Genomic DNA, 25,381 nt, shown 5'->3' with positions numbered 1-25,381 from the left:
CGAGATTACACTCTACAGGAGAGAGAACCCTGCTGACAATAAGAGCTTACACTCGACAGGAGAGCGAGGACCCTGCTGACCATAAGAGCTTACACTCCACAGAGGAGAGAGTGAGAGAGTACCCCGCTGATCATAAGAACTTACACTCTTCAGAAGAGAGTGTGAGAGAGAGGACCATGATGATCATAAGAGCTTACACTCTACAAGAGAGACAGAGAACCCTGCTGACAGTAAGAGCTTACACTCCACAGAAGAGTGAGAGAGACAGGACCCCACTGATTATAAAATCTTACACCTTACACGAGAGATAGTGAAAGAAGGTGAGAGCACCTTACTGGCCATAAGTGTTTACACTCTACAGAAGTGAGTGAGAGAGAGAAGACCATGCTGATCTTAAGAGCTTACACTCAACAGAAGAGATAGACTTATCCAGTGACTATGGAGATGGAAAACGATTCTCCTGTACAAACTGTACTCCACTGTAAAACACTAATCTGTGATGGCTTAGGTATGGAACACCAATATACAAGGTATGATAATCAGCTAATTATTATAGCCGCAATGCATTATGGGGAAGCCTACATGCAAAAAGTCATTAGCCCATTCTCTGATGCTTCGGAAGTATGGGAAATGGTGTCGGGCAAGATTCTTTTTTTTGGGAATTAAATCTCAAAGTGTTTCAATTAAATTTGATCCTTTGACGATCAATCTGCACATCTCTAAATGTAACAACCATACACGTCACACCTACACTGCAACCTGCTGTCAATTTTGCTTTCTGTAGTAGGTATACCTACTAGGGTTGCATGGATCTATTGACATTCTAATCTTCTGGCCTTGCCAAAGTTTCTCCCAAATTTTGATACTTGTCGAATAAAATTGCTATGGATCGCAATGCTACAAAGCCTCTAATTGCTCAGAAAGTAAGTGTATAATACTCTAAGGTCCCTTAGGTATGTATTAAACCAATTTTGAGCTCTGTAATGTAAATTAAACCTTTTTAATGTCCAAGTGACCTCAACCGATCTGGCTAGGTTAATTTGACTACTTGTTTTCACCGGTTACCATCCATTTGGGTGATAACAAGTAGTCAAATTAACCAAACACTGCAGTTTCAGACTTTGTAGGCTGCTTATATTGCATTAAAATTATTCCTCTTTTGGGACAGATGCCTGCCTTGTACCAGCAGTGCAAGCATAAGAAGCCATGGTGTTTTCACATGAGGAGTGTAAAAATTATTGTTTGATTGGGTAACCAGAGCTTTGTCCTTTGCTAAATGAAAAACGAATAGCTTATTCACAATCCATCCAAAAATTAGGGATACAAAAAAGGTACACTATTTTAAAAGCAAAGAAGTAATGGCTTCTTAGGATAAAAAAGTATCCCTATTTGGGATCTGCAACAGGTTTGCTCTTCACATAATTACAAAGGCTTTTTATCAGGTCATCCAAAAAGAAACCTTTTTTAGGTAGCAGGAATAGGCAAGCCATTTTCAAAATGAAATTGAAATGGCTTGTCAAGAAGCCTTTCGTAAAATGAGCCCTATTTTGTCAGCTGCTTTCATATCCTCAAGATAGTATGCTTGACATCCACTGTACATTATACCTATAAAGCACAGTGGGCAGCTAGGAGATGTGTGGCTATCATTGCTATGCAGTGGCAGTGGCTGAAGCTGCATATTAGAGAAATATGAATGGGCAGGGCAAGGAGCAGTACTACAATATAGATGACATGTTGGACAAGGAGTAGATGCCTTGCAGACTATGGGCCATTGGCACTGGCGGCAGTAGAACAGTGTAGAAAACAGCCTATGGACAGGCAGGCAGAAGATATAAACAATCTAATCATTCACATCAACGATAGATGAATGAAAATCAACACTGATCCATGCCTGATTTTTTTTACAAAAATATGGTTTTCTACAATGGAGGAGGATAACCTGGTCTGCTTGGACCAAAACCAGTGGCCAGTTGAATCCCCTCTCTGGACAATGGAGGTAGGACATTACAGTACGTCCATAGGAAACTGTTCCACTTATTTCCACTGCTCTAATCAGTTGAGTCAAAAGTCTATGAAATCAGGGCTGACAGTATTTGCTGGAAAAGGGACTTGGTTATTTGTAAAATTGTTAATTTTGATTTTGTGAAAGAAAATTGCACTTACGGCAGTACAGATTTTTCTGGTAATATACCAAGTCCCCAAGCCCAAAAAAATTTTCAAAGAAAAGTTCACTTACAGAATTCAATTTAAAATTCAAATTTACCACACATAGAGATGCTAAAATTTAATTTCTTCCTTCATTAGAAAGAAGGTGAGTTGTATCAAAAAATTGATGCACATAACAAGATAAATTTTGCAGCTGAAAATTTTTTGACTTTTTTTGTTCCCAAATCTGTCAGAGTCAGTTTTTTAGTACAGTGAATAATGGTGGATAGGTATCTTCCATTAAGATTGAGCGCACACAATTTTTTCCCAAAAAGCAGTACAATTTAGGTGTTCTGCTATTGTGGTGAACTTGGATACGTGGATGTACAATTTCCACATGATTGGACAACTGAAAGCATGTTTTTAAGCACCTAAAAGGTCTTTCTAGGACCCAAAATTGTTTTTAAAAACAACAGTATTGCTGTGCTTGATTGGCCAGCAAACTTGTCTGACCTTAACCCCATAGAGAATCCAGTTATTTTATTATTTATTTTTTTAAGTCATTTTCTTTAATTTTTTTCAATTGCCGGACAACATTTTTAAGGAGTTCCGAAGCTTTTTTTTTCTAATATGTGACAAGGACTTAAACACCATGGAAATGTGTGATTAATGGGGGTCTCAAGACCCAGAAACCAAATGATTGCTCAAAACACAGGAGATGTGCTCAGGAAGAAGGTGTAACCATAAACCACCCAAAGGTGAAAAGTAAAACATAACAACTTTATTAGAAAATATGCCATAAAATCATATATATATATGATAGTGAAGGAAATAATTATTTGATCGCTTCCTGTTTTTGTAAGTTTGTCCACTGACAAAGACATGAACAATCTATAATTTTAAGGGTAGGTTAATTTTAACATTGAGAGATAGAATATCCCCAAAAAAATCAAGAAAATCATATTGTATGAATTAGATACATTTATTTGCATTTTGCAGTGAGAAATGAGTATTTGATCCCCTACAAACCATTATGAGTTCTGGCTCCTACTGACCAGTTAGACGCTCCTAATAAACTCATTACCTGTATTAAAGACAGTTGTCTTACATAGTCATCAGTATAATAGACTCCTGTCCACAGACGCAATCAGTCGGCCTCTAACCTCTACAACACGGGCAAGACCAAAGAGCTTTCTAAGGATGTCAGGGACAAGATCATAGACCTGCACAAAGCTGGAATGGGCTACAAAACCATAAGTAAGACGCTGGGTGAGAAGGAGACAACTGTTGGTGCAATAGTAAGAAAATGGAAGAAATATAAAATGACTGTCAATCGACATCGATCAGGGGCACCATGCAAAATCTCACCTCATTGGGTATCCTTGATCATGAAGAAGGTGAGGGATCAGCCTAAAACTCCACAGGGGGAACTTGTTAATGATCTCAAGGCAGCAGGGACCACAGTCACCAAGAAAACCATTGGTAACACATTATGCCTTAAATGTTTAAAATCCTGCAGCCCCTCTGCTCAAGAAGGCACATTTGCAGGTCCGTCTGAAGTTTGCCAATAAACACCTGGATGATTCTGTGAGTTATTGGGAGAAGGTGCTTTGGTCAGATGAGACAAAAATTGAGCTCTTTGGCATTAACTCAACTCGCCGTGTTTGGAGGAAGAGAAATGCTGCCTATGACCCAAAGAACACCGTCCCCACTGTCAAGCATGGAGGGGGAAACATTATGTTTTGGGGGTGTCTCTCTGCTAAGGGCACAGGACTACTTCACTGCATCAAATGGGAGAATGGGTGGAGCCATGTACTGTAAAATCCTGAGTGACAACCTTCTTCCCTCCGCCAGGACATTAAAAATGGGTCGTGGCTGGGTCTTCCAGCAAGACAATGACCCAAAACATACAGCCGAGGCAACAAAGAAGTGTCTCATAAAGAAGCACAGTAAGGTCAGGGAGTGGCCTAGCCAGTCTCCAGACCTTAATCCCATAGAAAACTTGGAGGGAGTTAAAGCTCCGAGTTGCCAAGCAACAGCCTCAAAATCTGAATGATTTAGAGATGATCTGCAAAGAGGAGTAGACCAAAATTCCTTCTGACATGTACGCAACCCTCATCATTAGCTATAAAAAACGTCTGATTGCTGTGTTTGCCAACAAGGGTTTTGCCACAAAGTGTTAAGTGTTGTTTGCCAGAGGGATCAAATACTTATTTCTCACTGCAAAATGCAAATAGATTTATCTAATTTATATAATGTGATTTTCTTGATTTTTTGGGGGGATATTCTATCTCTCAATGTTAAAATTAACCTACCCTTAAAATTATAAACTGTTCATGTCTTTGTCAGTGGGCAATCTTACAAAAAGAGCAAGGAATCAAATAATTATTTCCTTCACTGTGTGTGTGTGTATAAATATATATATATGTATATATATATATATATATATATATATATATACTGTATATGTGTATATATACAGTATGTGTATATACACTGCTCAAAAAAATAAAGGGAACACTTAAACAACAGAATATAACTCCAAGCAAATCAAACTTCTGTGAAATCAAACTGTCCAGTTAGGAAGCAACACTGATTGACAATCAATTTCACATGCAAATGGAATAGACAATTGATGGAAATTATTGGCAATTATCAAGACACCCTCAATAAAGGACTGGTTCTGCGGGTGGGGACCACAGACCACATCTCAGTACCAATGCTTTCTGGCTGATGTTTTGGTCACTTTTGAATGTTGGTTGTGCTTTCACACTCGTGGTAGCATGAGACGGACTCTACAACACACAGAAGTTGCTCAGGTAGTGCAGCTCATCCAGGATGGCACATCAATGCGAGCAGTGGCAAGAAGGTTTGCTATGTGTAACGGGTCTGGGAGGCGGAACCTCTTAGCTACTATACAAGGGGGCGGTCCTTGTAAGGGAGCGGGTGGCGACCAGGGAAGACGGGCAGGCAGTCACAGCAGGTGACCGGGACAGTCTCTGAGTGAACGGGCTGGAGGTCACGGCAAGTGACCGGGGCAGTCTCTGGATGAACGGGCAGGAGGTCACGGCAAGTGACCGGGGCAGTCTCTGGATGAACGGGCAGGAGGTCACGGCAAGTGACCGGGGCAGTCTCTGGGTAAAGGGTAGGTCTGACCTGTGATGGCAGAGCCTCCAGGTAGGCTAGCAGGCAGATGGTTGATGTGTGCTCCCAGGTGAGCAAGCGAGAGTCTCTGGAATGGCAGGTGGTCACAGCACGTGACGGCGGAGCCTCCAGGTAGGCTAGCAGGCAGGTAACAGGTGTGCGCTCCCAGGTGAGCGGGCAGGAGTCTCTGGAATGGCAGGTGGTCACAGCACGTGACGGCGGAGCCTCCAGGTAGGCTAGCAGGCAGGTAACAGGTGTGCGCTCCCAGGTGAGCGGGCAGGAGTCTCTGGAATGGCAGGTGGTCACAGCACGTGACGGCGGAGCCTCCAGGTAGGCTAGCAGGCAGGTAACAGGTGTGCGCTCCCAGGTGAGCGGGCAAGCTGGTCCATAGACAGACTGACAGGAGTTGGAGGGCAGACCGTCGGACCTCAGGCTAGCAGACAGGTAGCAGAGGAGCGCTCCCAGGTGAGCGGGCAAGCTGGTCCTTAGACAGACTGACAGGAGTCGGTAGGCAGACCGTCGGACCTCAGGCTAGCAGGCAGGTAAGCAGAATATCAGGCAGGAATCAGACAGCAAACTGGCAGGAATCTGGCAGGTAACTGGCAACGGGACCTGAGGGCTGAAGCAGAGTAGTGAACAGTGCAACAACATTGCTCTGGCACCTCCATTTTGGAGGAGGTGCCTTATATATGGTGAAGTCCTCCGGCCATTGGCCGGGGACTCCTTAGGACGTCGCGCGCGGCCCCTTTAAGAGGGAGGGAGCGCGCGCGCCCTAAGCACAGTGGCCGGGAAGGAGTGCGCGCTGCCAGCAGAGCGGGAGGAGGACTCCGGGCTCGGAGCAGAGGGGTGAGGGGAACAGCGTCCCTGCCTAGCAGAGGGCAGGGACGCCGGCGCTACACTATGTCTGTCAGCGTAGTGTCCAGAGGCTGGAGGTGCTACCAGGAGACAGGCCAGTACACCAGGAGACGTGGAGGGGGCCGTAGGAGGGCAACAACACAGCAGCAGGACCGCTACCTCCACCTTTGTGCAAGGAGGAACAGGAGGAGCATTGCCAGAGCCCTAAAAAATGACCTCCAGCATTTGCCACAGAACACCAGGATTGGCAAAGTCGCCACTGGTGCCCTGTGCTCTTCACAGATGAAAACAGATTCACACTGAGCACATGTGACACACGTGACAGAAATTGGAGATGCCGTGGAGAGCGATCTGCTGCCTGCAACATCCTTCAACATGACTGGTTTAGCAGTGGGTCAGTAATGGTGTGGGGTGGCATTTCTTTGGAGGGTCGCACAGCCCTCCATGTGCTCATCAGAGGTAGCCTGACTGCCATTAGGTACCGAGATGAAATCCTCAGACCCCTTGTGAGACCATATGCTGGTGCGGTTGGCCCTGGGTTCCTCATAATGCAGGACAATGCCAGACCTCATGTGGCTGGAGTGTGTCAGCAGTTCCTGCAAGATGAAGGCATTGAAGCTATGGACTAGCGCGCCCATTCCCCAGACCTGAAGGGTGGAGGGAGATGAGGTAGGGAAATGGTGATGGAAGAGGTGGGGAGATATGGGAATGGTGACGGAGGAGGTGGCTGAAGATATGTATGGCATGGTGATGGAGGATGTGGAGGGATATGGCATGGCAATGGTGATGGAGGAGGTGGGGTGAGATATCGCAATGGTGATGGAGAAAGTGGGGGGACATGTGGCATGGCAATGGTGATGGATGAGGTGGGGGGAGATATGGCATGGCAATGGTGATGGAGGAGGTGGGGGAAGATATGGCAATGATGATGGAGTAGGTGGCAAGAGATATGGCAATGATGGAGGAGGTGGGGGAGATATGGCAACGATGATGGAGGAGGTGAGGGAGATATGGCAATGATGATGGAGGAGGTGAGGGAGATATTGCAATGATGATGGAGGAGATAGGGAAGATATTGCAATGATGATGGAGGAGGTGGGGGAGATATGTCAATGATGATGGAGGAGGTGGCGGATATATAGCATGGCAATGATAATGGAGGAGGTGGGGGGGATATGGCAATGATGGAGGAGGTGGGGGGACATATGGCAATGATGATGGAGGAGGTGGGTGAAATATGTCAATGATGATGGAGGAAGTGGGGGAGATATGGCAATGACGGTAGAGGAGGTGGGGGGGATATGGCAATGAGGGAGGAGGTGGAGGGAGATATAGCAACGATGATGGAGGAGGTGGGGGGGAGATATAGCATGGCAATGATGATGGAGGAGGTGGGGAAATATGGCAATGATGATGGAGGAGGTGGGAGGAGATATGGCAATGATGGAGGAGGTGGGGGGAAATTTAGCAATGATGGAGGAGGTGGGGGATATAGCAATGATAGAGGAGATGGGAGAGATATGGCAATGATGATGGAGGAGGTGGGACTGATATGGCAATGGTGATGGAGGAGTTGGAGGGGATATGGCAATGATGAAGGTGGTGGGGGAAGACATGGCAATAATGATGGAGGAGGTGGGGGAGATATCACAATGATGGAGGAGGTGGGGGGAGTTATGGCAATGATGATGGAGGAGGTGAGGGAGATATGGCAATGATGATGGAGGAGGTGGGGGAAATATGGCAATGATGATGTAGGAGGTGGGTGGAGATATGAAAATGATGGAGGAGGTGGGGGAGATTTGGCAATGATGAAGGAGGTGGGGGATATGGCAATGATGGAGGAGGTAGGAGAGATATGGCAATGATGATGGAGGAGTTGGGGTGGAGATATGTTAATGATGATGAAGGAGGGGGGGAAGATATGTCAATGATGATGAAGGAGGTGAGGGAAGATATGGCAATGATGATGGAGGAGGTGGGGGGAGATATGGCAATGATGATGGAGGAGGTGGAGGGGTATGGCAATGATGGAGGAGGTGGGGGGGATATGGCAATGATGATGGAGGAGGTGGGGAAGATATGGCAATGATGATTGAGGAGGTGGAGGAGATATGGAAACGATGGAGAAGGTGGGGGAGAACAATGATGGAGGAGGTGGGGAGAGCAATGATAGAGGAGGTGGGGAGAGCAATGATGGGGATGGGGAAGAGCAAAGATGGAGGAGGTAGGAAGAGCTATGATGGGGAATTATTTGGACTCAATATCTGGTCTGGTCATGGTGTGATGGTATTTCTCCCTTGTATGTGGTATTATTCGGTCACTATGTGGTGTTAATATGTGGTCTGGTCACGGGTGTCACTGTATTTCTCCCTTTTATGTATTATTACTCGGTCACTATGTGGTGGTAATATGTGGTCTGGTCATGGTGTGGCAGTATTTCTCCCTTGTATGTGGTACTATTGGTGTTGGTATAGTGGATTGTGTTGTGTATGGCGGTCATTTGTTCTCTCTGATATTATTTAGAAGATTCTTTATTTCCATTAGTGATTAAATGCTTGGAACAAGATGCACTTACAGGGGTTCTCCGGGGAAAACAAGTAGTCACCACTCCACAGGATAAGTGATAAATTATTGATTAGTGTGGGACTGACTGCTGGGACCCGCACTGATTGGTAGAATGTGGAGCGTTTATCCCCATTAGACTTGACCACTGATCCATTCATTCCATCAGTGGCTGTTCTTGTTTTATTCTAGAAGCCACAAAGAGAATGAATGAGGCTAGGATCAGATGTCCCACCGGCTGCTGCATTTTAAAATGGGGATAAATAAGTGTCCTGTCAGGGACAAAATGTCCCCATTCTTCCAATCAGTGCGTTTTCCAATGTTAGAACCCAAACGATCAATAAGTTATCACCTATTTTGTGGAGCCCATAGATCGGTGATAATTTGTTTTAACCAAAGAACCCCTTTAATGCAAACTAACTTAATTGTACTTCCCAGTTACAGCGGTGCACAGTAGATGTGCAGAAGCTCCTGTGATTTACAGTCGATGCTCCACTATAAGAGGGATAACGGCTAACAGGTATTTCTAATGGGAACATGTCGTACTAGTTACTGTGACCCTGCTCTATGTGTCTTTAAATTCTTAGTGAGGTTTTCCCTAAAATTGGTCAGCCGTTCGACTCACTGCATACCCTATAACTGTATAGCAGACTCTCTCCTTTCTACTGGGAATTTGTCGTTACTGTGGCCCTGCTCTTTGTGTGTTTAAATTCTTAGTGGGGTTTTACCTAAAATTGGTGAGCCGTCGGACTCACTGAATACTCTATAACTGTATACCAGACCCTCTACTTTCTAAAGGGTATCTGTTGATGTTGTGGTACTGATCTATGTGTCTTTAAATTCTTAATGGGGTTTTTCCTAAAATTGGTTAGCCGTTGGACTATATGCATACCCTATAACTGTATAGGAGACCCTCTCCTTTCAAATGGGAACATGTAGTACTTGTTACTGTGGCCCTGCTCTATGTGTCTTTAAATTCTTAGTGCAGTTTTTCATAAAATTGGTCAGTCGTTGGACTCACAGCATTCCCTATAGCTGTATAGCAGACTCTCTCCTTTATAATGGGAATTTTTCATTTCTGTGGCCCTGCTCTATGTGTCATTAAATTCTTAGTGGGGTTTTTCCTAAAATTGGTCAGTCGTTGGACTCACTGCATACCCTATAACTGTATAGCATACTCTTTCCTTTCTAATGGGAATTTGTCATTACTGTGGCCCTGCTCTATGTCTCTAAAATCTTAGTGGGGTTTTTCCTAAAATTGGTCAGCCGTTGGACTCACTGCATGCCCTATAGCTGTATAGCAGACTCTCTCCTTTCTAATAGGAATGTGTCATTACTGTGGCCCTGCTCTATGTGTCTTTAAATTCTTAGTGGGGTTTTTCCTAAATTTAGTCAGCCTTTGGACTCACTGCATACCCTATAATTGTATAGCAGACCCTCTCCTTTCAAATGGGAGCATGTAGTACTTGTTACTGTGGCCCTGCTCTATGTGTCTTTAAATTCTTAGTGGGGTTTTTCCTAAAATTCGCCAGCCGCTGGACTCACTGCATACCCTATAACTGTAAAGCAGACTCTCTACTTTCTAATGGGAATTTGTTGTTACTGTGGTCCTGATCTATTTTTCTTTAAATTCTTTGTGAGGTTTTTCCGAAAATTGGTCAGCCGTTGGACTCACAGCATTCCCTATAACTGTATAGCAGACTCTCTCCTTTATAATGGGAATTTTTTGTTACTGTGGCCCTGCTCTATGTGTCTTTAAATTCTTAGTGGGGTTTTTTCTAAAATTGGTCAGTCGTTGGACTCACTGCATACCCTATAACTGTATAGCAGACTCCCTCTTTCCTAATGGGAATTTGTCATTACTGTGGTCCTGCTCTATGTCTCTAAAATCTTAGTGGAGTTTTCCTTAAATTGGTCAGCCGTTGGACTCACTGCATACCCTATCACTGTATAGCAGACCCTGTCCTTTCTTATGGGAACATGTCGTACTTGTTAGTGTGGCCCTGCTCTTGGTGTCTTTAAATTCTTAGTGAGGTTTTTCCTAAAATTGGTCAGCCATTGGACTCACTGCATACCCTATAACTGTATAGCAGACTCTCTCCTTTGTAATGGGAACATGTTGTACTTGTTACTGTGGCCCTGCTCAATGTGTCTTTAAATTCTTAGTGGGGTTTTTCCCAAAATTGGTGAGCCGTCAGACTCACTGCATATCCTATAACTGTATAGCAGACCCTCTGCTTCCTAATGGGAATTTGTTACTGTGGCCCTCATCTATGTGTCTTTAAATTCTTAGTGGAGTTTTTCTTCAAATTGGTCAGCCATTGGACTCACTGCATACCCTATAACTGTATAGCAGACCCTCTCCTTTCTCATGGGAACATGTCGTACTTGTTACTGTGGCCCTGCTCTATGTGTCTTTAAATTCTCAGTGGGGTTTTTCCTAAAACTTTTCAGACGTTGGACTCACTGCATGCCCTTTACCTGTATAACAGACCCTCTCCTTTCTAATAGGAACATGTCGTACTTGTTACTGTGGCCCTGCTCTATGTGTCTTTAAGTTCTTAGTGGGGTTTTTGCTAAAATTGGTCAGCCATTGGACTCACTGCATACCCTATAACTGTATAGCAGACTCTCTCCTTTCTAATGGGAATTTGTCGTTACAGTGGCCCTGCTATATGTGTCTTTAAATTCTTTATAGGATTTTTCCTAAAATTGGTCAGCCGTTGGACTCACTGCATACCCTATAACTGTATAGCAGACTCTCCTTTCTAATGGGAATTTGAAGTTATTTGTTGTTATTTCTGAAACCGCGTTGCAGATCAGTCCATTTTCCAACTCTGTATTCATTAAATTAAATGCGCAAAATGAGATGTTTATGTGTTAAAGCACAACCGACAAGTGCTAGTTGATGTTGGATGGGCTGCCATTGCTTCTGCATCAAGCTGCATTAGAGGACTTACTGGGAGAAATGACACCCAGGGTACATACGGTTTCCCTCTATGCCTGTCCTTTCACCGAGTTAAATACAGCTCTCAGCAAAAAAAGCTGTGGACTGGCTTCGTACCGTTCCTGGCCACATTCACCTGTCCACGTGTTTGTGGTTAGGCGGTCCTTCCCAGTAAGTGCACTGGGGAGGGCATGGGTAATATTGTGGGACTCGTGCTTGGGGAAGGCTGAGACGATACCGGGTGAAATAGCGGCTGTTAGGGACCGAGTAAGGACACCCAGCTGCCGCCGGCATGAGGTTGTGAGAAGCTTCTGCCTCCACGCGCCTAAAAGGCCATATTTCAAGTGCAATCAGCTGCCCAGAAATCTGGCAGTTTAGTATTGCGGCCTGTGAGTGGGTGGGTGGCTGCCTGCATACTTACTCTTGCATTCCAAGTAACAGAAAACTAAGCAGATGGTGGCCTCTATCATCATCATGGCCTCACCTCGGCACTATGAACTCTCCTGAAGGAGCATCAAAAGACTTTTCCATACACACCTGAACAAAATGGAGTAGCAGAAAGGAAAAACCGAACGCTGATTGAAATGATAAGGTGTATGCTGACAGATTCCAAACTATCAGAGAAATATTAGCAGCAATGACAGCTACATATCTACAGAACCAACTTTTTTCTAGAAAACTGAAAAAAAACACATATGAACTGTGGCAAGGTATGAAACCAAGTGTAAATTATTTACGAGTTTTTGGTTGTAAAGTTTTTGTATTCATTCCAACAGAAAAACATTCCAAACTTCAAAATAGGTCCATGGAAGGAATATTTGTTGGATATAGTGAAAATTGCAAAGGATATAGAATCCTAGATCCCAAAACAGACAGAGTTATGGTGAGTAACAATGTGACATTCATTTAAGACACTATGATTTCACTGGAAACAAAAAATGACAAAAACAGCAATGATAGAGCTGATGGAATATCTGATGAAAAAGAAGTTGAAATTAATAAAAAACAAAATACTGAAAGTGAAGAGATACAACTACAAACAGACACAGAACCAAGACGTTCAATAAGAGAAAACAAAGGAAAACCACCAATACGCCTTTCATACAAGGCAAGTACAAGTAAAATTTATGAGCCTACCTCTTGGGAAGACAAATCTCGACATCCTGAAGAAGAAGCCAATAAATGGATAGAGGCAACAGAAATGAAAATAAAATCCATGAATGACTCAAAAACATGGACACTAACAGAATTACCAAAAGGAAGAAAAGCTATAGGATGTAAATGGGTTTTTAAAGTAAAGTACCGAACAAATGGCACAGCTGAACGATACCGAGCAAGACTCGTAGCTAAAGGTTATTCTCAAAAATATGGAGATTATGATGAAACATTTGCTCCAGTTCTCAAACATAATACAATAAGAACTTTGTTTGCAGTTGCAGCAATGAAACAAATGGCACTGAAACATCTGGATGTAAAGACAGCATTTTTGAATGGAAGTTTAACAGAAGATATTTACATGGAACAACCTCCAGGATTCAAAGATGAAAGTAACCCAAACATGGTTTGCAAATTACAAAAAACTATATACGGTTTAAAACAAGCTTCTAAAGCGTGGAATGATAAAATCACGGAGGTGCTCACAAATGAAAAATTTAAAAGAAGCAAAGCTGATCCTTGCCTGTACTCAAAAAGACTAATGGACAGATGGATCTATGTACTCATATATGTTGATGATATTTTAGTTTGTTTTGAAAAAGAAAGGGATAAAGAGGATATACTAAAAATCATGAATCAACATTTCGAGATCAAAGACTTGGGAAATGTGAAACAGTTCTTGGGAATAAAGAAAGAAAGAGAAGATGGAAGTTTCCTACTTAATCAAAATCACATGATTCATGACATAACCAAAACATTTGGATTGAACGATGCAAAACCAGCAAAGTCTCCAATGGAAACTAATTACCTTAAAGAGATGAGTAGTGAGAAAAATGTGTTACCAAATAATGAAGAGTACAGAATGGCGATAGGAAAATTACTGTATCTAGTGACTGTTACAAAGCTATACATTGCTGCAGCAGTAGGAATTCTGAGTAGAAAAGTGTCCTAGCCAAATAAAGCGGATTGGAATGCTATGAAGACAGTAATACGCTATTTGAAAGGAACCAGCAATGTTAAACTGAAACTGATAAATGCATTTTAACTGGATACGTTGATGCAGATTGGGCTGGAGATCCAACTGGCAGAAAATCTACCAGTGGCTATCTTTTCTTTCTCTCAGGTGGACCAATTAGTTGGACTAGTAAAAAACAATCAATAGTAACACTGCTGTCAACAGAAGCAGAATATGTTGCAGCAGCACATGCGAGTCAAGAAGTTCTATGGTTAAGACAATTGCTAACAGACCTAGGACAAGCACAGTTGGAACCAACAAAATAAATGAGGACAATCAGGGATGTCTTGCTCTTGCTCAGATGGAAAGAGTTAACCCAAGAACAAAGCACATTGATCTGAAGTATCATTTCTTGAGGGACCATCAGGAACAAGGAATCCTGAAATTAGAATATTATCCAACTGAAGGTATGACAGCAGACATTTTCACAAAGGCATTGAATGCTGAAAAACATCAGAGACTAATGAAGAAATTAGGTTTGACTGAATAAGTGTTAGAACCCTCCTGTTTGTGTTTTCCATCTTGTGTTTTGCTTTTCTATTGCGGTATATTCCAGCTCCACCCTTTTGGCTGTGCTGGACTTCAGTGTTTGACTGTTTCTCTAGCCAGGTGCTTCTGTGCCTTTCTCTGTCAGTTCGTTTGGTCCTTCTGGGACCTCTAGTACTTTTTTGTCTGTTTGTCTTTTTGTGTTCTGCAGCAACTTCTCTGTTAAGGAGGTGTCCCATTTTTGTCCCAGTCCTTAGTTCTTTTAGGGACCCCTCCACTTATGCTATAGTTCTTTGTTCAGACTAGCCGAGGACTAAGGCGGGTCTGTTCGCTAGGAACAGGCAGCCCCCTACATCGTAGGGATTCAGCTTAGTTTTACTGTAGGGACAGTTTTCCCTTATCTTTCCTTAGTACATGTTGCAGATCATAACAGTAAGTCCAGCCCCAAAAAACTAAAAGGAAAGTAATTCGGGGATCAGTATGGTTTCCGTCCAGAATTTGGCTCAACGCCTGCAGGGATTGTCTCTGGAGGTGGTCGAGCTCCAGCAGCACATGAGTAGCTGTTCTGAAGCTCATTTTTTGGAACCCAAGGTAGGACAGCCTGATGTTTTTTATGGTAAGCAGCAAGATTTTTTTTCCCTTAAAAATTCTTGTTTGTTATATTTTCGTTTGAAACCAAGGTCCTCTGGGAATGAATCACAGCGCATGGGTTTTATTATGTCACTTTTGCGCAAAGAACCACAGGGGTGGGCCTTTTCTCTTCAACCTAATGATCCATGTTTAAGGTCGGTAGAAGAATTTTTTTCTGCTATGGGGCTATTATATGACAATCCTGATCGAATCTCATCTGCTGAGGCAGAACTCAGGCGTTTGAATCAGGGGTCAGGTGGTGTTGAAAATTATTGCACACACTTCAGAAAATGGGCCTCAGAAGTTAATTGGAATGATCCAGCTCTGAAATGTCTATTTCTTGCTGGTCTGAGTGAAAGGGTTAAGGATTTGCTAATTGCATTCCCCGCACCTGAGACTCTGCAGGATGCCATGCAATTAGCTGTTCGTGTGGATAGGAGTCTGAGACTTAGACAGAATGAGGTAAAGACTCCTGTAATGCCAGGTCCAAGTCCCCAGAAAATCTGCTCTGACGGCGGAGAACCGAAGGAGGTTGGGGCAAAGTCGCTCCCCTCTCAGGAAAGAGACCGTAGGTTCGCCGAGGGATTGTGTTTTTATTGTGGTAAAGCTGACCATTTGATTAAGTATTCTGAGCTTCGTTTAAGTAAAGAAAAAAAAAAGGTCAGTTACTCCCGTATAGCTCGTTTACGCTCTGCAGGAGTATTTCTTTCAGGGAGTACTACTTTGCAGGAAAACTTGATTGAATTTCAGGTATTTGTGGATTGTGGTTCAACACTTAATGTGATTGATAGATGGTTTTTGGAAAACCTTAAATTGAAATCCAAACCTTTGTCATCACCTATTTCTGTGATTGCAATTGATAAAACTCCCTTGAAATGTATTACTCACAAGTTTTCTGCATTTCCCCTCACTATAAATGGAGTTCACCAAGAAATTTTGGACTTGGTTGTATTAGATAATTTACACTCTCCGGTTTTTCTAGGATTGCCTTGGTTAAAACTGCACAATCCTTTGCTGGACTGGTCTACTAATGTGATTAAGTCTTGGAGTCCGAAGTGCTATGATAAATTTTGTAATGGTTGCATTGCGGCTGTGGAAAAAGGGGAATTACCTGTACTATTCAAGATTTTTGGAGGGTTTTTTCAGAGGAGGAGTCACAAGTTTTACCTCCTCATAGGGATTATGATTGCGCCATTGAGTTTGTTCCTGGAGCTACTCTTCCCAAGAGTCGCTTGTTTAATCTGACTATCCCTGAAAGAAAGTCGTTGGAGGAGTACATACAGACTAGCCTGGCTGCTGGTCACATTAGACCTTCTAAGTTGCCTGTAGCAGTTGGATTTTTCTTTGCTAAAAAAAGGACAGGGGTTTACGTCCATGTCTGGATTTTCGTGAAATTAATAAGATTACCGTACGCAATTCTTACCCATTGCCGTTAATTCCTGACTTGTTTAACCATTTGGTGGGGGCCAAGTGGTTTTCTAAAATTGATCTCCAGGGGGCATACAATTTGTTACGTGTGAAGGAGGGTGATGAATGGAAAACTGCTTTTAACACTCCGGTAGGTCATTTTGAGAATCTGGTGATGCCTTTTGGTCTTACCAATGCACCTGCATTTTTTCAGAACCTTATTAATAACATCCTGAGACCTTTGTTTGGTAAGAATGTGGTTGTGTATTTGGATGACATTTTAATGTATTATCCAGATCTAGAGTCCCATTGGCAGAGTGTACGTGAAGTTTTGAAGTTATTGAGTGATAATTCACTCTTTGCTAAGCTGGAGAAATGTGAGTTCGCTGTGCAGAAAATTAGTTTTTTGGGCTACATTGTCTCCAGCGAGGGCTTTGAGATGGACTCGGTGAAGGTTCAGGCTGTGCAGGAATGGCCTAGGCCTATTGGTTTGAAATCTATACAGAGATTTTTGGGTTTTGCCAATTATTACAGGAAATTCATTAAGAATTTTTCTGTAATTGTTAAGCCTCTGACCGATCTCACCAGGAAAGGTGCGAATACGGTCCAGTGGACTACTGAGGCCATTGAAGCGATTGAGTATCTTAAAGAGAGGTTCAGTTCTGCCCCTCTCCTTATGCAGCCTGATGAGATCAAGCCTTTTTTGGTCAAGGTCGATGCTTCATCGGTGGGGGTCTGAGCAGTTTTGTCTCAGGAGAACAAGGATGGAGTACATCCTTGTGCCTTCTTTTCGAAAAAAATTTCGGAAACCGAACTGAATTATGATGTTGGAAATCGGGAGTTGCTGGCTATTAAACTCACGTTTGAATATTGGCGTAATTTTTTGGAAGGCGCTAGATTTCCTATTCAGGTTTTCACAGATTATAAGAATTTGATCTATCTGGATGCTGACAAGCGCTTGAATGCCCGTCAAGCTAGGTGGGCACTTTTTTTTTCTCAGTTTCATTTTTCTGTTACCTACATCCCTGGTACTAAGAATGTTAAAGCCGATGCTTTATCTCGCAGCTTCTCTCCTATGGTCGGTGCCGAGGAGGAGGAGAGCATTTTACAGAAAGGAGTTGTGGTGGCGGCATTGGACTCCGTTTTGGAGAATGGGATTCTGAAAGCTCAAGATGATGCTCCATCTAACACTCCGCATGGGAGGTTGTTCGTGCCTAGAGCCTTTAGGAGAGATTTGTTTGTGGAGTGTCATGAGTCTCGGTTGGCAGGTCATCCAGGAATTTCGGAGACTAAGAGACGTATCAGTCGCAGTTTTTGGTGGCCAGGATGGCAGAAGGAAGTCATCAAGTGGGTGCGTCAATGTACTGTGTGTGCTAGGTCAAAGACTTCACATACTCCTGCTGCGAAGTTGCTTTGCCCTCTGGATGTTCCTAGTGTGCCTTGGACGCATCTCACAATGGATTTTATTACTGATCTTCCTGTGTCCGAGGGTTTTACTATCATCTGGGTGGTCGTTTTAGTAAGATGTGTCATTTGGTTCCATTCATTAAGTTGCTCTGCGCCAAGACACTCGCTAAGGCGTTTATTAAGGAGATTGTCAAGCTACATGGCATTCCCACGGATATTGTTTCTGATAGAGGACCTCAGTTTGTGGCTCACTTTTTGCATGCTTTTTGTGACAGGTTGGGAGTCAATTTGTCATTTTCATCTGGGTATCATCCTGAGTCTAATGGATAGACTGAAAGAAAGAACCAGGATGTTGAACAGTTTTTGCGTTGTTTTGTGGCGGACAATCAAGAGGTGTGGTCTGAGTTTCTGCCTCTCGCAGAATTTGCTCTTAACAATCATACATCCTCCTCTGCTGAGTGTTCTCCTTTTTTTTGTTGTACTGGGAGACATCCGTCTTTTGGTTCATTCTCCAAATTGGGGTCGGCGGTGCCGGAGGAGGAGAATTTTTCCAGTGATTTGGAGAGAGTTTGGACTAATGTACATTTCAACCTTCAAGTGGCTAACAAGAAGTCCAAGAAGTATTTTGACAGGAAACGTAAGGAGGTTTTGTATACTGTGGGTGACATAGTTTTGGTGTCCTCAAAGAACCTGAGGTTGAGGATTCCCCCTAAAAATCTGGGTCCTAAGTTTGTGGATCCATTTAAGGTGCTTCAGGTTGTTAACCCGTCTGCTGTTAGGTTGGATGTCCCTACTTCCTAGAAGATTAATCCTGTGTTTCATGTTTCCTTGTTGAAAACGGCTGATGTATCAGATAGGGATGCCACTGTTTCAATTCCTCCTGTGGTGGAAGACGGCGAATATGAAATTTCTCGCATCTTGAATTCTAGATGGCATAGAGGGAGATTACAGTATCTTGTCTCCTGGAAGGGTTTCGGTCCCGAAGGCAACTCCTGTGTAACGACGGATGATGTCTCTGCTCCTAGGCTTGTTAAAGCTTTCCACAAGAGGATTCCGGATAGGCCTGGGCCTGGATTATCCGGAGGATCCTCATAAAAGAGGGGTTACTGTTAGAACCCCCCTGTTTGTTTTTTCCATCTTGTGTTTTGTGGTCACATGACCATCTGCCTTTATATTCCAGCTCCACCCTTTTGGCTGTGCTAGACTTCAGTGTTTGACTGTTTCTCTAGCCAGGTGCTTCTGTGCCTTTCTCTGTCAGTTCGTTTGGTCCTTCTGGGACCTCTAGTACTTTTTTGTCTGTTTGTCTTTTTGTGTTCTGCAACAACTTCTCTGTTTAGGAGGTGTCCCATTTTTGTCCCAGTCCTTAGTTCTTTTAGGGACCCCTCCCCTTATGCTATAGTTCTTTGTTCAGACTAGCCAAGGACTAAGGCGGGTCTGTTCGCTAGGAATAGGCAGCCCGCTACATCGTAAGGATTCAGTTTAGTTTTACTGTAGGGACAGTTTCCCTTATCTTTCCTTAGTACATGTTGCAGATCATAGCAAAAAGTCCTTACTGTTGAGAAAGGGTGTTGGTATATGCAACAGTTGTGGACTTCTTTGTTTGTGTGAAGGAGAATTTTATGCTGATCTGACAGATGGCGATGTTGTGTAAAGTTTCCTTGTTTACTGTATTGTAAAAGAAAAAAGTCTCTCTTGTACTTTGTTTTGTTCTTACTTCCTGGTGCAGTACTGTGTGACTGTGCGTTTTTTCCTTTACCTCATGTTCTGAGAAGTAAAATGTTGTTATCCCATGTAATCTGCTCTGTGAAGTTTATGGCATCTGGATACTGTGGGTATCTAGAAGCTGTGCAACATAAGCATGGCCAAGGGCGTTACATCTCGCTGACTGGGCACTGAGTGACTCTGGTGGCTGTGGGGGCAGGCGGGAAAGGGGCTGCTCTACAAATCTTGGAATCCCCTAAGGCTTACAGAAAAAACCTCTGTATTTCCCATTTCCTCCACTGCTTCTTCATCCTCCACCTCCTCTAGGGCCTCCACTTGCGCACTCAACCTCTACCTTGACGAGACACGCATTCCAAGGGTGCAGAGCGAATCCAGACCACCTCAGTACTGTGCAGTCTGGACTCACCACAATCAGGCAGTCTTAAAATTAATATGCCTTGGAGATTGCAGGCATACAGGTGAAGAGTTGTGGGCAGCTCTCCAGGCTCAGTTTGATCAATGGCTGTCTCCGCTGAACCTAAAGCCAGGGAAGGCCATGTGTGATAATGGTGCGAACCTGTTTGTGCCGAGGCAAGCTCACACAGGTGCCTTGCATGGCTCACGTCCTCAACCTGGTGGTACAGCGGTTTCTCTGCCACGATCCTGACCTGGATGAGCTGCTTCATAAAGTACGGAAGCTGTGTGCTCACTTCCGCTGTTCGCACCCCTCATGTCATCTACTTGCATCGATACAGAGGTCTTTGTCTGTGCCAGTTAACAGGTTGATCAGCGATGTGCCGACTCGGTGGAATTCCACTCTGTACATGTTGCAGCGAGTGTGGCAGCAGCAACAAGCTCTGTTGCAGTATGTCATGTTGTATTGCCTGGGCAAACGCAGTACGAACGTGGGGCATATCACGTTTACGGAGTGGGAACAGATTAAGGACCTCTGCACCCTTCTGTACAGTTTTGAAATGGTTACTAAACTGGTTAGTCCTGATGATGTCATCATCAGCATCACTATTCCGATCATCTACATGCTGGAGCAGACTTTGAATAACCTGAGGCAGGAGGTGGTGGTCGCAGAAGAAGAGGAGTATGCAGAAGGGATGAGAATGTCTCAAAGTTCCAGACTCTCGTCACACAGGCGGATTCCAAGTGATGGTGGATTCCTGCAATCGAGGGGGTTTGGTGATACCAGGCAAACTGTTAGTGAAGATGCAAGAGCTGAAGAATTAATGGAGGAGGAAGAGGCGATGGGCAAGCAGCTGTCAGTGTTATGATCTGCTACAAGAACTAAGTAAAGAAAGGGAATCTGTCCCTACAATAAGACTAAGCTGATTCCCTACGTTACAGCGGGCGACCTGTTCCTTGTGAACAGAACCGCCTTTGTCCTCAGCTAGTCTGAACGCAGACTTATAGAATAAAGGGAGGGGTCCTTAAAAGAAATAAGGACTGGGACAAAATAGCAGATGTTGTAGCGGAGCAAAAAGACAAACAGACAAAAAGTACTTAGAGGTCCAAAGGACCAAACGAACTAGAGAGATAGGTACAAAAGCACCTGGCTAGATAGAGAGTCAAATAACACTGAAGTCCAGCAAAGCCAGAAAGGCAGATGGTCATGTGACTACAAAACACAAGATGGAAAAAACAAACAGGAGAGTTCTAACAGTACCCCCTCTTCTATGAGGATCCTCCGGATCCTCCAGGCCGAGGCCTATCAGGAAACCTCCTGTGGAATACGCTGACAAGTCTAGGGGCAGAGACATCATCCACCCCTACCCAGGAGTTATCCTCGGGACCGAAACCTTTCCAAGCGACGAGATACTGCAATCTCCCTTTATGTCTTCTGAAATTCAGGATATGAGAAATTTCATATTCGCCGTCTTCCACCACCGGAGGAACTGTGACAGTAGCATCCCTATCCGATACATCAGCCTTTTTCAACAAGGAAACATGAAACACAGGATTAATCTTCCAGGAGGTGGGGACCTCCAACCTAACAGCAGACTGATTAACCACCTGAAGAACCTTAAATGGCCCCACAAACTTTGGACCCAATTTTTTAGAGGGATTCCTCAACCGCAGATTCTTTGAAGACAACCAAACCATGTCACCCACCATAAACAAAACGTCTTTACGTTTCCTGTTAAAATACTTCTTGGACTTTTTGTTTGCCTCTTGAAGGTTACAATGTACGTCAGTTCAAACTCTCTCCAAATCACCAGAAAAATTCTCCTCCTCCGGCACAGCCGACACCAATTTGGAGAACGAACCAAATGACGGATGTCTCCCAGTACAACAAAAAAAGGAGAACACCCAGCAGAAGAGGATGTATGGTTGTTAAGAGAAAATTCAGCGAGTGGCAGAAACTCAGACCACCCCTCTTGATTGTCTGCCACAAAACAATGCAAAAACTGTTCAACATCCTGGTTCTTTCGTTCTGTCTGTCCATTAGACTCAGGATGATACCCAGATGAAAATGACAAATGGACTCCCAACCTGTCACAAAAAGCACACCAAAAGCGAGCAACAAACTGAGGTCCCCTAACAGAAACAATGTCGGTGGGAACGCCATGGAGTCTGACAATTTCCTTAACAAATGCCTTAGTGAGTGTCTTAGCGCAGGGTAGTTTAATGAAAGGAACCAAATGACACATCTTGCTAAAACGGTTCACGACCACCCAGATGACAGTCAAACCCTCGGACACAGGAAAGTCAGTAGTAAAATCCATTGCCAGATGCGTCCAAGGCACACTAGGAACCTCCAGAGGGCAAAGCAACCCCGCAGCAGGGGTATGCGAAGCCTTTGACCTAGCACACACCGTACATTGACGCACCCACTTGATGACTTCCTTCTGCCACCCAGGCCACCAAAAGATGCGACTTATAAGTCTCTTAGTCTCAGAAATTCCTGGATGACCTGCCAACCGAGACTCATGATATTCCAAAAACAAATCTTTCCTAAAGGTTCTAGGCACAAACAATCTCCCATGGGGAGTGTTAGATGGGGCATCCTCCTGGGCTTTCAGAATCCCATCTTCCAAAAAGGAGTCCAATGCTGCTACCACAACTCCTTCCTGTAAAATGCTCTCCTCCTCCTCAGTACTAACCATGGGAGAAAAACTGCGAGATAAAGCATCGGCTTTAACATTCTTGGTACCCGGGATGTAAGTAACAGAAAAATTAAACCGAGAAAAGAAAAGTGCCCACCTAGCCTGACCGGCATTCAAGCACTTGGCAGCATCCAGATAAATCAAAGTTTTATGATCAGTGAAAACCTGAACCGGAAATTTAGCACCTTCCAAGAAATGTCGCCAATGTTCAAACGCAAGTTTAATAGCCAGCAATTCCCGATTACCAACATCGTAATTAAGTTTGGTTTCTGAAAATTTTTTAGAAAAAAAGCACAGGGATGTACTCCATCCTTGTTCTCCTGAGACAAAACCGCACCGATCCCACCGAAGAAGCATCAACCTCGACCAAAAAAGGCTTGGTCTCATCAGGCTGCATAAGGATAGGGGCAGAACTGAACCTCTCCTTGAGATACACAAAAGCTTCAATGGCCTCAGTAGTCCACTGGACAGTATTCGCACCTTTCCTGGTGAGATAGGTCAGCGGCTTAACAATTATAGAAACATTCTTAATGAATTCTCTGTAATAATTGGCTAAACCCAAAAATCTCTGTATCGATTTCAAACCAATAGGCCTAGGCCATTCGTGCACAGCCTGAACCTTCACCGGGTCCATCTCAATGCCCTCGCTGGAGATAATGTAGCCCAAAAAACTAATTCTCTGCACAGCGAACTCACATTTCTCCAGCTTAGCAAAAAGTGAATTGTCACTTAATAACTGCAATACCTCACGTACGCTCTGCCAATGAGACTCCAGATCTGGCGAATAAATCAAAATGTCATCCAAATACACAACCACATTCTTACCACTCAAAGGACTCAGGATGTCATTAATAAGGTTCTGAAAAAACGCGGGTGCATTGGTAAGACCAAAAGGCATCACCAGATTCTCAAAATGACCTACCGGAGTGTTAAAGGCAGTTTTCCATTCATCACCCTCCTTTATTCGTAACAAATTGTATGCCCCCCGGAGATCAATTTTAGAGAACCACTTGGCCCCCACTAACTGGTTAAACAAGTCAGGAATTAATGGCAATGAATAGGAATTGCGTACGGTAAATTTATTAATTTCGCGAAAGTCCAGACATGGACGTAAACCGCCATCCTTTTTTTTTACAAAAAAAATCCAACAGCCACATGTGTCTTAGAAGGTCTAATGTGACCAGCAGCCAAGCTCGTCTGTAGGTATTCCTCCAAGGCATTTCTCTCAGGGATAGTCAGATTAAATAAGCGACTCTTGTGAAGAGTAGCTCCAGGAACAAACTCAATGGTGCAATCTTAGTCCCTATGAGGAGGTAAAACTTGCGACTCCTCCTCTGAAAAAACATTCCAAAAATCCCTAATAGGTACAGGTAATTCCCCTTTTTCCACAGCCGCAATGCGACCATTACAACACTTATCAAAGCACTTAGGACTCCAAGACTTATTCTCATTAGTAGACCAGTCCAGTAAAGGATTGTGCAGTTTTAACCAGGGCAAACCTAAAACTACTGCAGAAGGTACATTATTTAATACCACCAAATCTAAATTTTCCTGGTGAATACCATTGATAGTGAGGGGAAATTCAGCAACCTTGTGAGTAATACATTTCAAAGGAGTGTTGTCAATAGCAATCACAGAAATAGGTGATGACAAAGGTTTGGATTCCAATTTAAGTTTTTCCAAAAACCCCTTATCAATCACATTAAGTGTTGAACCACAATCCACAAATACCTGAAATTCAATCAAATCTTCCTGCAATAAGGTACTCCCTGAAAGAAATACTCCCTTAGAATTCAAACAAGCAATACGGGCGTAACTGACCTTTTTTTTTTCTTTGCTTAAGCGAAGCTCACAGTTCTTAATTAAATGGTCAGATTTACCACAGTAAAAACACAATCCCTTGGAAATCCTGCGGTCTCTTTCCTGAGAGCGGAGTGACATCGCCCCAACCTCCATCGGTTCTCCGCCGTTCGAGCTGACTCTCTGAGGACTAGGAGCTGCCATTGAAGGGATTTTCTCATCATTAACCCAGGCACGCAGTCTCCTGTCCACGCGTATAGCTAATTGCATGGCCTCTTGCAATGTCACAGGTGCAGGAAATGCAATCAGCAGATCTTTAGCCCTTTCACTTAGGCTGGCAAGAAACGAACATTTTAATGTCGAATCATTCCATTTCACTTCTGAAGACCACCTTCTGAAGTGTGTACAATAATTTTCAACATCACCTGATCCCTGCTTCAAACGTCTCAGTTCTGTCTCAGCAGATGAGACTCGATCAGGATCGTCATACAATAACCCCATAGCAGAAAAAAAATCCTCCATTGATCTAAAACATGGATCATTAGGTTGGAGAGAAAAGGCCCACCCCTGTGGTTCCTTGCGCAAAAGTGATATGATAAACCCAATGCGCTGTGATTCATTCCCAGAGGACCTGGGTCTCAAACGAAAATATAATAAACAAGCATTTTAAAAGGAAAAAAAATCTTGTTGTTTACCATCAAAAATATCAGACAGTCCTATCTTTGGTTCCACAAAATGCGCTCCAGGACAGCTACTCACGTGTTGCTGGAGATCGGCCACCTCTAGAGACAATCCCTGCAGGCGTTGAGCCAACTCTTGAACATACACCATACTAATCCCAGGATTTCTTTCCAAGTTTAATTTGGGCTGGACTTACTGTTATGATCTGCTACAAGAACTAAGGAAAGAAAGGGAATCTGTCCCTACAATAAGACTAAGCTGAATCCCTACGTAGCAGCGGGCGACCTGTTCCTTGTGAACAGACCCGCCTTCGTCCTCAGCTAGTCT

The 25,381-nt window shown here is 43.6% G+C and overlaps 1 long non-coding RNA gene across 2 annotated transcripts in view; it reads left to right on the top strand.

The window, feature by feature from the left end:
- LOC141252301 (uncharacterized) overlaps positions 1-25,381 on the top strand; it is a 557,231-nt gene that overhangs the window by 309,252 nt on the left and 222,598 nt on the right. The gene's annotated exons all lie outside the window — the stretch shown is intronic.

Source organism: Phyllobates terribilis, unplaced genomic scaffold, assembly GCF_046119375.1.
Source record: "Phyllobates terribilis strain yellow unplaced genomic scaffold, ASM4611937v1 Scaffold_2__4_contigs__length_985480577, whole genome shotgun sequence".
NCBI classification, from domain to species: domain Eukaryota; kingdom Metazoa; phylum Chordata; class Amphibia; order Anura; family Dendrobatidae; genus Phyllobates; species Phyllobates terribilis.
This window is presented reverse-complemented; position numbering and strand designations above follow the sequence as displayed.